Here is a 12,759-nt window from a genome sequence, read left to right on the forward strand (position 1 = left end):
TCAGAACTGAGTATTCAGCATATGTGAGAGCAGAGACAGGAAAGAAATTATGAGTATAGAAAACATTTTGCCCGAAGTCCCATCTGTACAGGTATCAGAGACCTGGACACATGACAGAATCTCTGTAAATATAAACATGAGAGGAAGTCTTTCAACCAGAAGCCAACCTTCAGCAAGTATTAGAACATTCACCCAGGAAAGAAGCCCAATGTAGGAAAATCTTTGTCAGAAAACCTCTGTAAATTATACAAAGAAATCCTTCATGGCAGAGGTAAGCTAGGTGTGAAGGGAAACCATTCTTCACTCTTCAGCTTTCTTTGAGCCAACATTTCTCATCCTCTCATCGTGTTGAGTGGGGATGGTGTCATTCAATATTATCATTTGGCAAATACTTTTGCTTGAGCTCAAAATTTAAGGGACTTACTGCTCACTGAGTTGGTAAAGTACCCTTTCTTTCTTTTAATTTAAAACCTGCAATTAAAATGAGCAATGACACTCCCTCATGTGTGGAATCTTAGCTACTCAGGAGGCTGAAATTAGAAAGGTAGTATTTATAGGCCATCCAGTGCAAAAGCTTCATGAATATGGTTTCTTAGCCAATAAAAGGATGGATCTGGTCATATGTGCCTATCTTGTTTGCTACTTGTGATATGTAAGTATAAAATTAGTGTGTTGAAAGGCCCAGACAAAGAAGCAAGACTCAAAGGTGAAAAATCAGTGATACAAAAAGGCATCTGGTATAGAAGGTGAAGGAAGCCTCACAAATTTAGTCCCTGAATTCAACCTGAGGACCGCTAATATGATCTGTGCAAACAATGCATTCTTCCAATTATTTAGTGGAAGAATTTGGATGTGGTTTACAGAATGATAGGTAAACAGTCCTTTACCAAGTGATTGCAAAAGGACCTTTGCCTATGTCAATATGATGTTATGAATTTTATATCGTATTCTGTGGAAACCATGAGTCCTGCTTGGATCAAGTAGTTAAGATCTCCTGATCTAAAAGGGCACTTGTAAGTTTGTCTTTTAAATTGCAGAGGAAGCATTGACTAATTTAAATGAGCAGACTTTTTGTTTTTCTCCTCCTTAGGCTTGAACTCAGACGCCAGGTGCTGTCCCTGAGCTGCTTTTGCTAATGTGTAGCATTCTGTCACTTGAGCTACAGCACCACTTCCAGGTTTTTCTGTGCATGTGGACCTGAGGAATAGAACCCAGCTCCTCATTCATGCGATGCAAGCACTATACCACTTTGCTACCTTGCTTGTACTATAAGTAGACTTTTTATGTTAAAAGAAGAAAGAATACGTTGGTATGGAGTATCCACCTTCCATGTGCAAGTCCCAAGGTTCAATCCCCCAAAGTGAAAGGAAGAAAGTAGAAAATGGAATGATATGAAGTATACAGATAGAAGAACAAAGAAAAATAGAAGAACAAAGGCAATGAGCAAGTATTAGGTTTTTGTTTGTTCATAATTGTTTCTTTTTTCTTTTAATTGTTGGCTGTGGGGTTTAAACTCAGGGAGGGCCTGGCATATTCCCTAGGCTTTTCACTAAAGGCTACCATGCTACCACTTCCAGCCAGAATGTCACTTCTAGTTTTCTGGCATTTAATTGGTGATAAGTCACAATGAATTTTCTGCTGATGTGGTGCTGAGGAATGGAACCCAGTGCCTCGTGTAGCAAGGCAAGCATTCTACCACTGAGCCACACTCACAGCCCTGCCTCCTTTCTTAAAACAGTGTGGTTGGGGCTGGCAATGTGGCTTAGTGATAAAGTGCTTGCCTACCATGCATGGAGCACTAAGTTTGATATCTCAATACCTAACCAACAACAAAAACTACCAAACACCCCTAGAAGCACTGGTGTTGTAGCTCAACTGGGAGAGTGGTAGCCTTCAGAATAATGAAATTCAGGAAGTTTCCACACCTTGAGTTCAAGCCCCAGGAATGTCAAACAACAACAATAAATGAGCAAATGAAAACAAAAATCCCAGTGTCAGCAAGTTTCATTGATAAACACCACACACACAAACACACACACACACACACACACACACACACACACATACACTCACACACAAACACACTTTTTTTTTAAACCATATTCACCTCCTTTACTGTGTGTGCTCACCCTCCGGGCTCCAAATGCTACCTACATCCATAGGAGAACTTATTGTATGTTTCTGTTGTTTTTGCATTCTTATAAAAATTATTGTGGGGGCTGGGAAGGTGGCTCAGTGGTAGATTGCTTGCCTTGAATGCCTGAGGCCCTGGGTTCAATTCCTCAGTACCACATAAGCAAAAAGAAAATAAAAAGCTGAAAATGGTGCTGTGGCTCAAGTGGTAGAGTGCTAGCCTTGAGTGAAGACCTGAGGGACATGGCCCAGGCCCCGAGTTCAGGCCCCACGACCAGACCACCCCCAAATAAATTATAGTAAAGGTGATATATATATACATATACATCTGTACATACATATATCTGTATGTCTATATATACATATATATGTACATATACATATGTATGTACATACATATACATATGTGTGTATATCATACATATTTACATCTATGTATATATACATATGTGTGTATACATATATACTTCTATGTATATATACATATATACATCTATATATATACATATGTGTGTGTATATATGTATATATATATATATATATATATATATATATATATATACATAGAGGTATATATGTATGTCAAAGTTACATAAGCCAGGTATTGATTTCATTACTTGACTGATTACTCAATTGATTTCATTGATTTCATTACTTGTTGAACAATATGCATTTTTGCACAATTCCATCCCCTTTGGAAAGCAGCATTTATTTCCATATAACACAGTAAAATATACCAATATTAGGTATTGATCTCATTGTCTGGGTGCTGTCCCTCAACATTTTATCTTAAAAATCTATCACTGGAGCCATCTATGAATTTCTACCCCTGGATTTTTAGGTGATTAATTGTAGATAAGAGTTTCATTGACTTTTCTGAAAGAGCTGGATGAAATTTCAATCCTCAGGTCTCAGGTTTACCACCATGAGACACTTGTGTCCAGCACCTTTAAATATTATTATATACACTATGTTATTTGTGGTATGTATTTTCTTTTCATCATTCATGCGGCTTGATCTCTGGGCCTGGGCTCTGTCCCTCAGCTCTTCAGTTCAAGGCTAATGCTCTACTACTGGACCCACAGCACCACTTCCAGATTCTTCTATTAATGTGGTGCTGAGCAACCTAACCCACGGCCTCATGCATGCAAGGCAAGCACTCTCCACTGAGCCACCTTTCCAGCCCCTACAGTAGCATATTCAAAGGAATATGTTAGGTCTTGCATATTTGTTTGTTGCACAGATTCAACAAACCATAGAACCCAAAGACTTGACAAATATGGCACCTATAGTAAACAGGCAATCTTTGAAAAAACTGGCATTATCCAATGAACAAGTCATTGTAACAACTATTTAGTAGGATTTAAATTGTAATAGGTATCAGAGGTGATTTACAGTGTATAGAAGATTCCCTGGAGATTATATTAGAGGTGATTTGCACTGTATAGAACAATGTGCACAGGTTACATGAAAGCAAACTCAGAAATACATATCAGATGAGACAAACATAATAAATAGTAAAGTAATCACTAAAATGAAACCATGTTAATATTGTAATATAAAAATAGTAAATATATCAGGTACTGTCTGATTTGAACAGAAGAAAACATACTCAAAAAACTCAATAAGCCAAAGAGACATACATTAATTATCAAGAAATAAAAGTAAATCAATATAAACATACCATAAGCAATAATCAATACTAAAAAATACAAGTAGTCATAATAGGAAAGGAAAAGAACCTCAGCACAAATTGTGTTACCACAGATACAGAGCATTGATAATAACAGGCAAATTATAAATCTGTATGCTGAAAAGTTCTATGCTGAAAACCAAAGTCTACAAAGACATGATTAAAAGGCCAAAGAATGATAATTTCTTTAATCTATCATTATGATTGGAGAAGTAATATTCATCTTATTGACTGCCTAACTAGACAAACGGTCACTAGAAACACACACATGGATGGCATTATCTTTACTAAATGCTGCTTATAAAGCACTAAGCTGTTTTGTTTACCAAGACAGACACACTGAGAATAGATCTGAAGAGAAATTGTCTAGAAATCAGTATGACAAATATGACATAAATACAGGATAAAATCCAACAGTATGTTTCTAATAATCTAACAGTAAAACAAACAGAAGGAAACTAGAATGGATATGTAAAAAATATATGTATGCTATCATTGTGATTTATTCAATATTAAAGGGAGCCATTTTCTTCACTTGGGAAATAAAAACAAATTGGTTTCAATTTTGTATGGTGTATTCACATGTATATCTTCTGGTGGGTGTGGCAGAGCCATAGAATGTGAGGGAAATAGGGTGATGAAAGTAAAATATACAACTCAAGAGTAGAGATAGGAGGGAGAGTTTGGGAGAGAATGAAGGCATGGAAGACACTGTATGAAAAGAAGGGTATTTTTACCTCACTCATATCATTATATCTCTCTATACATCACCTCCACAATAACATTAAATTACATTAATTATAAAACAATACCTTCATCATAAGCAATTTGCTTAGTGAAGAAAATCTACCACAGTTAGAACAGTTACAATTGTTAGAAACACATTACAACACTTAATTTGAAAGATAAACTATTTCAGTTTAGGTTGCATATTAATTCTACATAAACCAGTAACAATAAACTGTTTCATTGTAGTATCCAATTAAGTCTTAATGTTAAATGTTGAGGTAATAAAAATCAAGGCCAGTACTTCTTGCCTAGCTACCAGCCTAGCTACTGAGGAGGAAACTGAGGTCTGGAAGCCAGCCTGGATAGACAACTCAAACTAAGCAGCTAATGAACAGGTTAGAGGTATGGCTCAAGTGATAGTGCCAACAGTGAGTGAGGAAGTTGACTGACTGTGAGACCTGCAGTTCAAGCTCCAATAGTAGCTCAAGAAAACCATGAGGTATGTGTATTACATGTGTTTCTAAGTTAGAAACCTAACTGTAGTGATACTAGCACGTCTTCATCTCAGATATAAAGGGAAAAGAAGATGAGTGGAGAAGGTGGGGAAGGGAAGCAAAAGGTTAGGGAAAAGAAGGAAGAAGAGAGTGGTGGAGAGGAGGGGAACAGAGGGAAAGGGAAAAGAAGAGAAGAAGAGAGAAGGGGAGGAATACTTCATGGCATCAGATTTGACAGTAACTGGTCTGGGAAGATTGCTCAGTGGTAGAGTGCTTGCTTAGCATGCATGAGGCCCTGTGTTTGAATCCTCAGCACCACATAAGCAAAAATGTTGGAAGTGTTCTTTTGCTTCAGTTTGCAATGTACTCTCCTTGAGCTGAAGAGCTGAGCAAAAGCACCCAGGTCCACAGTTCAGGACCCACGACTGAGGGAAAAAAATAAGAAAGCAAGATTTGACAGTAACCCATAAATAGAACTCCAAAAGTACATCATGGAAAAAACAAAGAAACAAACAAACAATGTGAGTCTCTGGTGGATCACACCTGTAATCTTAGGTACTGAAGAAGGTGAGATCTGAAGATCGGGTCTCAAAGTCAGCCTGGGCAGCTATAGCCATGATACTCTTCCTTGCAGTGAATCACCAGAAAACCAGAAGTAGTGCTGTGGCCAAAGTGGTAGAGTGCTAGTCTTGAATTTAAGAGCTGAGGGACAACATTCAGTCCCAAAGTTTAAGCCCCATGTCCTACAATATATAAATATGTAAATAAGTAAGTAAATAAATAAATAAATGAGTAATAAATACAAACAAAAACCTTGTATGTTGAAAAACACTACCAATAAAGGAAAAAAAAGCATTGTATGAGAGAAGTATTTGCATATATCTCTAAATGGATTTTTAACCAATATGAATTAGAAAATATAAGGATAATCCTTCTAGAAACACCTACACCAAAAAAATCTAATTTTAAAATGGGAAAAAGATTGAAGAGACTTTTCCAAAAGGACATGCACATGTAGTACATTAAAATATAAAAGTAGTTTAATATCAGTAGTCATGAGAAAAATTCAAATCAAAATTCTGATAAAATAACTATTTTATACATGCTAGTATGGATATAGTTTTAAATAAAAGCAACAACACTACTCTCAAAGTCTAAAAATGCTAGGAAAGATGTGAAAAGAATGTGAACCTTGGTGCATTTTTCTTGGGTATATAATACTATCGAAGATGAAGCCAGTCGCCCGTGGCTCACACCTGTAATCATAGCTACTCAGATGGCTGAGATTTGAGGATCACGATTCAAAGCCAGTATTGGCAGGAAAATCCGTGAAATTCTTATCTCCAATAAAACTACCAGAAAACCAGGTAGCTCCAGTGGTAGAGCGCTAGCCTTGAGCTAAAGAGCTGAGAGTCTACGCTCAGGCCCGGAGTTCAAACCTCTTGATCAACCAACGAAACAAACAAACTATCAAAGATGGTACGAAGAGTCCTAAAAAGAACTAAATATAGAATTATATAGGAATATGGTCCAGCATTTCTATGCTTGTGTGCAACAGCAGATAAAGCAGGGAGTACAACACATGCTTGGAGAATCACTTCTCAAACTCTACTCACAATAAGCAAAACATCAAAGCATGTAAAACTGTAAATGTGTTCAAAGGAGAAAACTTTACTACATTTTATGGCAGGGATGAACTTTAAGTAAAATAAGCTAAATAAAAGACACTAGAGTCCCTGTATTGTTTATTTTCACAACCAGCTTCTGTCTTATAATATCAGTGAATGCAAATATGCAAGCAGAGCAAGAAGAAAAAGGAAAACTGCAGGAACCACAGCAAGTGAGGCTAAACCAGACAAAGATAACAGAATCTGGAACCTCAAATTATTTTATGTTTTGCAACAATTTTCCTGTATAATGAGTGAGAAAAATGTCAATTTTAAGAGCCTCGTCACCAAAAGAAAACTGATCAGTAAGAAAATCTACTTCCCAGATAAACCATTTGAAGAAAAGTAAAATTAGGAGAAAAATGGAGGAAAGAGAAGCTGAGAGGATGAAAGAGAAAAAGAGACAGAGAGAAAAATAGACAATGAGAGAAGAAAGAGAGAAATAAAGCTAGTGAAGCCACATGGTGGTGGCTCATGCCTGTAATCCTAGCTACTCAGGTGGCTGAGATCTGAGCATAGAGGTTCAAAGCCAGCCCAGGCAGGACCATCTGTGAGACGCTTATCTCCAATTAACCACTAGAAAACTGGAAGTGGCGATGTGGCACCAGTGGTAGTGTACTAGCCTTGAGCTGCAGAGTTTAAGTATAGCGCCTAGGCCCAGAGTTCCAGACCTACGACTGAAAAATAAAAAAGAAAGAAGGTATGGTAAAGGGAAACAAAGTGGAAGGCAACAATGCTTGATAAGAAATGTACTCACTATCTTGCCCATGTAATTGTAACCTCCCTGTATGGTATTTTCACAATAAATAAATATAATGCAAAAGAAAGAAAGCAAGCTAGTAAACATGAAAAATAGAATGAATTGGGAAAATAGGTAAGAGAACTCCTATGAGAGCACCATAGAGAAAAACAGATTTCTATAAATACCATCAAACTCAGCCTAAGTTTCAAGTAAAACAAAGACCACAAAGCAGTCCAAGAGTATTTACAGAGATTAATTGAAGTACTTAAAGCTAACTCAGTCCTGTAGAATTTTGACGTTATGTTTGACCACACTATTTCAGCAAATCCAGTAAAATTTCATTAGGATAGTTTACTATTCCATATGAGGATGTGATGTCTGAGCAGTTGCTAGCCATCCTTCACCTTCTATGAGAAGTCATCTCCTAGGTGTTACTGAATCACATAACTAGTGGGACAACTTTCTCTCACACTAGAAAATGTAGAAACAAACAAGCATATCTGCACTTAACTTGGAATGTCAGATTTTATAATCTGCTAAATCTCCAAGCCATCTTTAGTTGTTTTTTTTTTTTTTTTTTTTTTTTTTTGTCCGTTGTGGGGCTTGAACTCTGGGCTTGGGTGCTGTCCCTGTGCTCTTCAGCTCAAGGTGAGCGCTCAACAGCTTAAGCCACAATGCCACTTCCATTTTTCTAGTGGTTTATTGGATAAAAGACTCTCACAGACTTTCCTGCTGGAGCTGGCTCTGAACCCTGATCCTCAGCTCTCACCTCCTGCGTAGCTTGGATTACAGGTGTGAGCCACCCTGCGCCTGGCTACATCTTTAGCATTTTTAGAAACATGTTCCTGAAACTAAATCTTTTTTTTTTTTCTTTTCTTCAATCTTGGTGCCCTTTGGTTCATAAAATGGAATGTCAAACAAAGTGAGAAATAAAAGAATCTCACTAGAGATCCTTTCATTCTTTCTTGCTGATGAAAATGAATAAAGATTCTGGAACCATAGCTGACTATGGAGTGCAAAGCTGTACTTCAGAGCACTTCCAGTAGCAAGGGAAAAGCAAAGTAACCTGAATTTGCAAAATAAAAACACCAACAGTGGGCAAGGAGGGACTGGTGCCTCTTCCTCCCTCCACACCCCATCCCCTCCCCCTCCCCCCACACACTTTCAAAGTATCTATGCCCCAATAGAAACTACAATTCCCAGAATGCAATGCACAATTCACCTAGAGGAAGTGGGCTTGTTACAGGGTTTTGACTGGCACAAGGCACTTGGTCCTAAGTGCGCAAGGATGCATGGGGACCTTTCTCTCCCAGCTGCAGAAACTTAGGTGAGTTTCTTCTTGAAAATTCAGTTTACCAAGAGAAATATTGTGAGACCAATTTAAAACACAAATGTATTAGGAGCATTGCATAATTGGGCTTTTTAATTCTTAGTTCTTTTAATATATTTGAGGTTATGAAACTAGGTAGTTTTTATATGTTTTTGTTCAAAAAGTATGTTCTGCTGAATGTAAATTATGTCTCTGTTTTTCCTTAAAGTTTTGAATATCTCCCCTCTCACTTTACAAAGGTATTTGCAGCTGGGTGCCAATGGCTCATGCCTGTAATCCTAGGTCTCAGGAAGCTGAGATATGAGGATCCCAGTTCAAAACCAGCCTGGGCAGGAAAGTTCATAAGCCTTATCTCCAAGTAACTACCAAAACAATGGAAGTGGCCTTGTGGCTCAAGTGGTAGAGAGCTCACTTTGAGCTGAAAAACGCAGAGACAGTGCTCAGGCTGGGTTCAAGCCACAAGATTGATCAAAAAAAAAAAAAGTACTTGCAGACAGTAAACTGATTGATTCTGGCATCATCTTTCCCTGCTCTAATATATACATATTATATATATATTATCATATATATATGGAATAAAAAAAAACAGAATTTAAAGACAGATATACTTTATAATCTTTGAATTAAATACAGTTCTCAAAATCTACTCATGACTTTCCAAGACATTCCCAAATTCCATCTATGAAATTTTAAGGAGTTTTTGGTTATTTTTGTCTGAAATTTGCCTTTCCTTGAAAAGTTTTTTTTCCCTCGTTTTGTTGTTGGTCCTGTGGCTTGAGCTCAGAGCTTGAGCACTGTCTGTGAGCATTTGCTGTGCTGTACTTGCCTTTCTTTTATTAATTGCTTCAGGGGACTAGTGAAAAGTGTCCTTCCAGGGGTGTCTTAGAAAATGGTACTCCTCCTCCAAGACTGTTCAAAAAAATAATGGTTGTCTAGGTAGATCAGGATGAATGTGGGAGGAGGTAGAGTTCAGGGCAGGTCCAGGTTCATGTGAAGCTTCATTACTTGCTCCAAACCAGTCTGATTTTACTTTTCTGTTTTGCATATCCTATTTTGTTTTGATATTCTACCTCTTCTCTGAACCTAAAAGTTCCTGTCAGCAAGTCTAACCCACATATCTAGGGGACCTCAGACTTGTCTTCTCAGACTGTATCCATTACACTGTGGAATAAATCTTTTGCCTCCCTTCCTCATATCAGACATCCTAAGCTTGTCTCTTAAGGGTTTGTTGTGATTGTTGATGATCCTTTCCCCACATCATGATTGGGAAGGATTGTGTAGGAAATTTTCATGCCTGATATTCAGTCCTCCAGGGTAAGGGTTTTCCATCCCTCATTTAGAGGACCTGAGCTATTCCTCATGAAAATGGAGATCATGAGGCACATTTGAATGTATAGATGGCAACACTGGAGCACTTATAAAATATGAAGGAAAAATAATTATTTCTGTAAAAGGTAAAAGTAAGTTCCTGAGAGGCAAGGACATACGGATCAGGTAAAAATGGGTGCTTCCTAGATTAGCTGTGTCCCATAGTTGTCATTGTTCTTGGTTACATTTTTCAGACATTCATTTCTAAGTTTTATGTTTATTGTACTAGTATAAATAGAATTTACTTCCTACATTATTTTTGAATTGTTCATTGCTCACAGACGTAAGTCTCATTATTATAAAAATAATATATCCTTTACTTCATTGATCACAGTTATTGACTATTGCAGATCCGGAGGTAGAAGGTACAAGTATGGTAAGGTATTCAGGGACAGATTATGGTTCTGACTTCCTCTGGAGGAAAAGGTGAATCAATGGAAAAAGATGGAGCTTATGCATAACACTTGTAGAGTTCCTTTGGCAGGAGATGTGGTGCATCCCTCTTGGGTTCCACTATGCCCAGCGATTCCCATGGTTGTGATGATCCATCACCTGGAGGGCCTGTGGATTTCACATCTTGTCCACTGGTCTGCTGGTAGGAGTCTCCCAGTATGTAAGGTAGGACTGGTCTCAGAGGAGTGATGTGATCAGTGGTACCTTGCTGGCTCCCATGTTTGTCAGTTTGTGTGGACAAGCTCACCCTGACAATTTGAGCCTGACTGCTGCCATGAGGCCTATTTGAACTAATGCCTCTGACCATCCCATACCTCTGTTTCAGAGACCTGTCCTGTTTCATGGTTTTGTATCATTTACTGTGCAAGCTTGTGTTATGTATCCATACATGCTAGTAGTTGGGCTGGGTATGGTTTTCAAGGGTGGGGTGTTGTTTCATGCCTCTTGCAGGAACAATTATGTTCTCACTAACTGCATGAGTAATCCTAGCTTACTATGCAATCCCCTTAACTTACATTGCATGTTCAGTTGATAGAACCATGGTATAATAAGTTTGGGTGTCGGTTTGCAATTGAGGTTCAGGGGACACTTAGCCATTGCTGCCGATTTTGGGGAATATTGGTTGCCCACATGATTGCTACCCAGACTCTTATTGCTAGTGCTACTGCTTCTCCTGTGATCCTTGTAGAAACCATATATACAGAAAAGCATGTTAATACTTTAGTTTGAAATGTTTATGGTACCCTTGATATTCAGGTGGGAGTAGATAAAATGATTGTGATATGTTTTATGATTTGGAAACAGCAATGATGTATGTTGATGATCACATAGACCTGCTAAAGAGCCAGTTAAAAATGATGTGTCATGCTAATTGTCAGTACATCTGTGTTACTCCTCTTAAATATGATGGAAATATGACTTGTACCAATATCCAGTGACATATTTGAGGAATGTTGCCCTGTGATCATTTAAACTTAGGCATTATGCAGCTTCAGAGTCAGATATCTGGTATTGGTCACTCCACCATGCAGGCTTAGCTGTATCAGTTCTCCATTACCTGCAGGGATTCGCCTGGGGAAATAGCACTCTTTTTGCTATTTCTTAGGCATTTTCCTGTTTATTGTTTTGGTATTTTTTTTTCTTCCATTCTTCCTGAGATGTATGATCTGCCGATTTTCCAGGTTCAGGCTGATAGACACTTGCTCAATTTACAAAATGAAAAAGGGGGAAGTGGTGCAGACCCATAGGTGCCAGGAGCAGGCAAGGTGTGAGCAAAAGCTCCACAACCATGGACTCCAACCTTCAGGGCTATAAGTACTTGCCCTTTTTGTAGAAGGGAGTGTTCCTTTTAGCTTCTGGGCCTAGGGGCTTACCTCTAGGTGTTTGTTGGACAAAGGTTGAACTAGAATGAGGAAAGATGCATATGGTATGCACTTGTTGACTCAGTGAGTACTAGAACAATGTGATGCAAGCACTGAACCAATCTGGAAAGTGTCTATAGCTAAGGTTATTGCTGGAATAAAGAGAGATTCATCATTGGCCTTCTTTCAGTCTGTTCCATTATCATCCCATTGCCCTTCCAGAGCACTGTTGGTGTTGTGGCTGTCCCGCAACAGTGGTAGAGTACTTACCTAACATGTATGAAGCTCTGGTTCAAGTCCTCAGTACCACATACATAGAAAAAGCCGAATGTGGAATTGTGGCTCCAGTACTAGGGTGCTAGTTTGGAGCAAAAATTTAGGGACAGTGTCCACGCACTGACTTCAAGCCCCAAGGCTGGAACATAAAAGAAAAGAAATGCAAGCTGAGTGCTAGTACCTCATGTCTTTAATCCTATCTATTCAAAAGCTTGAAACCTGAGGATCGCAGTCCAAAGTCAGCCTGGGCAGCAATGTCTGTGAGACACTTATCTCCAATAAAAACCAGAAAACCAGAATTGGTGCTTTAGCTCACAATGTAGAGCACTTGGCTTGAGCTGAAGGGCTAAGGGATGGTTCCTAGGCTCACAGTTCAAGTGGCATAACCAAAAACCAAACCAAACAAAACAAAAGGATAAAGGAATAAAGAAATTCATCACAAATGTAGGCTTGAACCATGAAAACTATATTTCAGGGATGGGAAGATGGTTCAGTGGTAGTGTGCTTGCCTTG

The 12,759-nt window shown here is 38.3% G+C and overlaps 1 long non-coding RNA gene across 1 annotated transcript in view; it reads left to right on the top strand.

Moving 5' to 3' along the window:
- The first annotated feature begins 243 nt into the window (after nucleotides 1-243).
- Nucleotides 244-12,759, top strand: part of LOC122123269 — a 284,831-nt gene continuing 272,315 nt past the window's right edge. The window contains exon 1 of the long non-coding RNA XR_006150374.1: nucleotides 244-282. This is a non-coding gene — a long non-coding RNA (uncharacterized LOC122123269). The remainder of the gene's footprint in view (nucleotides 283-12,759) is intronic.

The sequence above is a fragment of the Dipodomys spectabilis genome, unplaced genomic scaffold (genome assembly GCF_019054845.1).
Source record: "Dipodomys spectabilis isolate Male_0828 unplaced genomic scaffold, ASM1905484v1 ptg000227l, whole genome shotgun sequence".
NCBI classification, from domain to species: Eukaryota; Metazoa; Chordata; class Mammalia; order Rodentia; family Heteromyidae; genus Dipodomys; species Dipodomys spectabilis.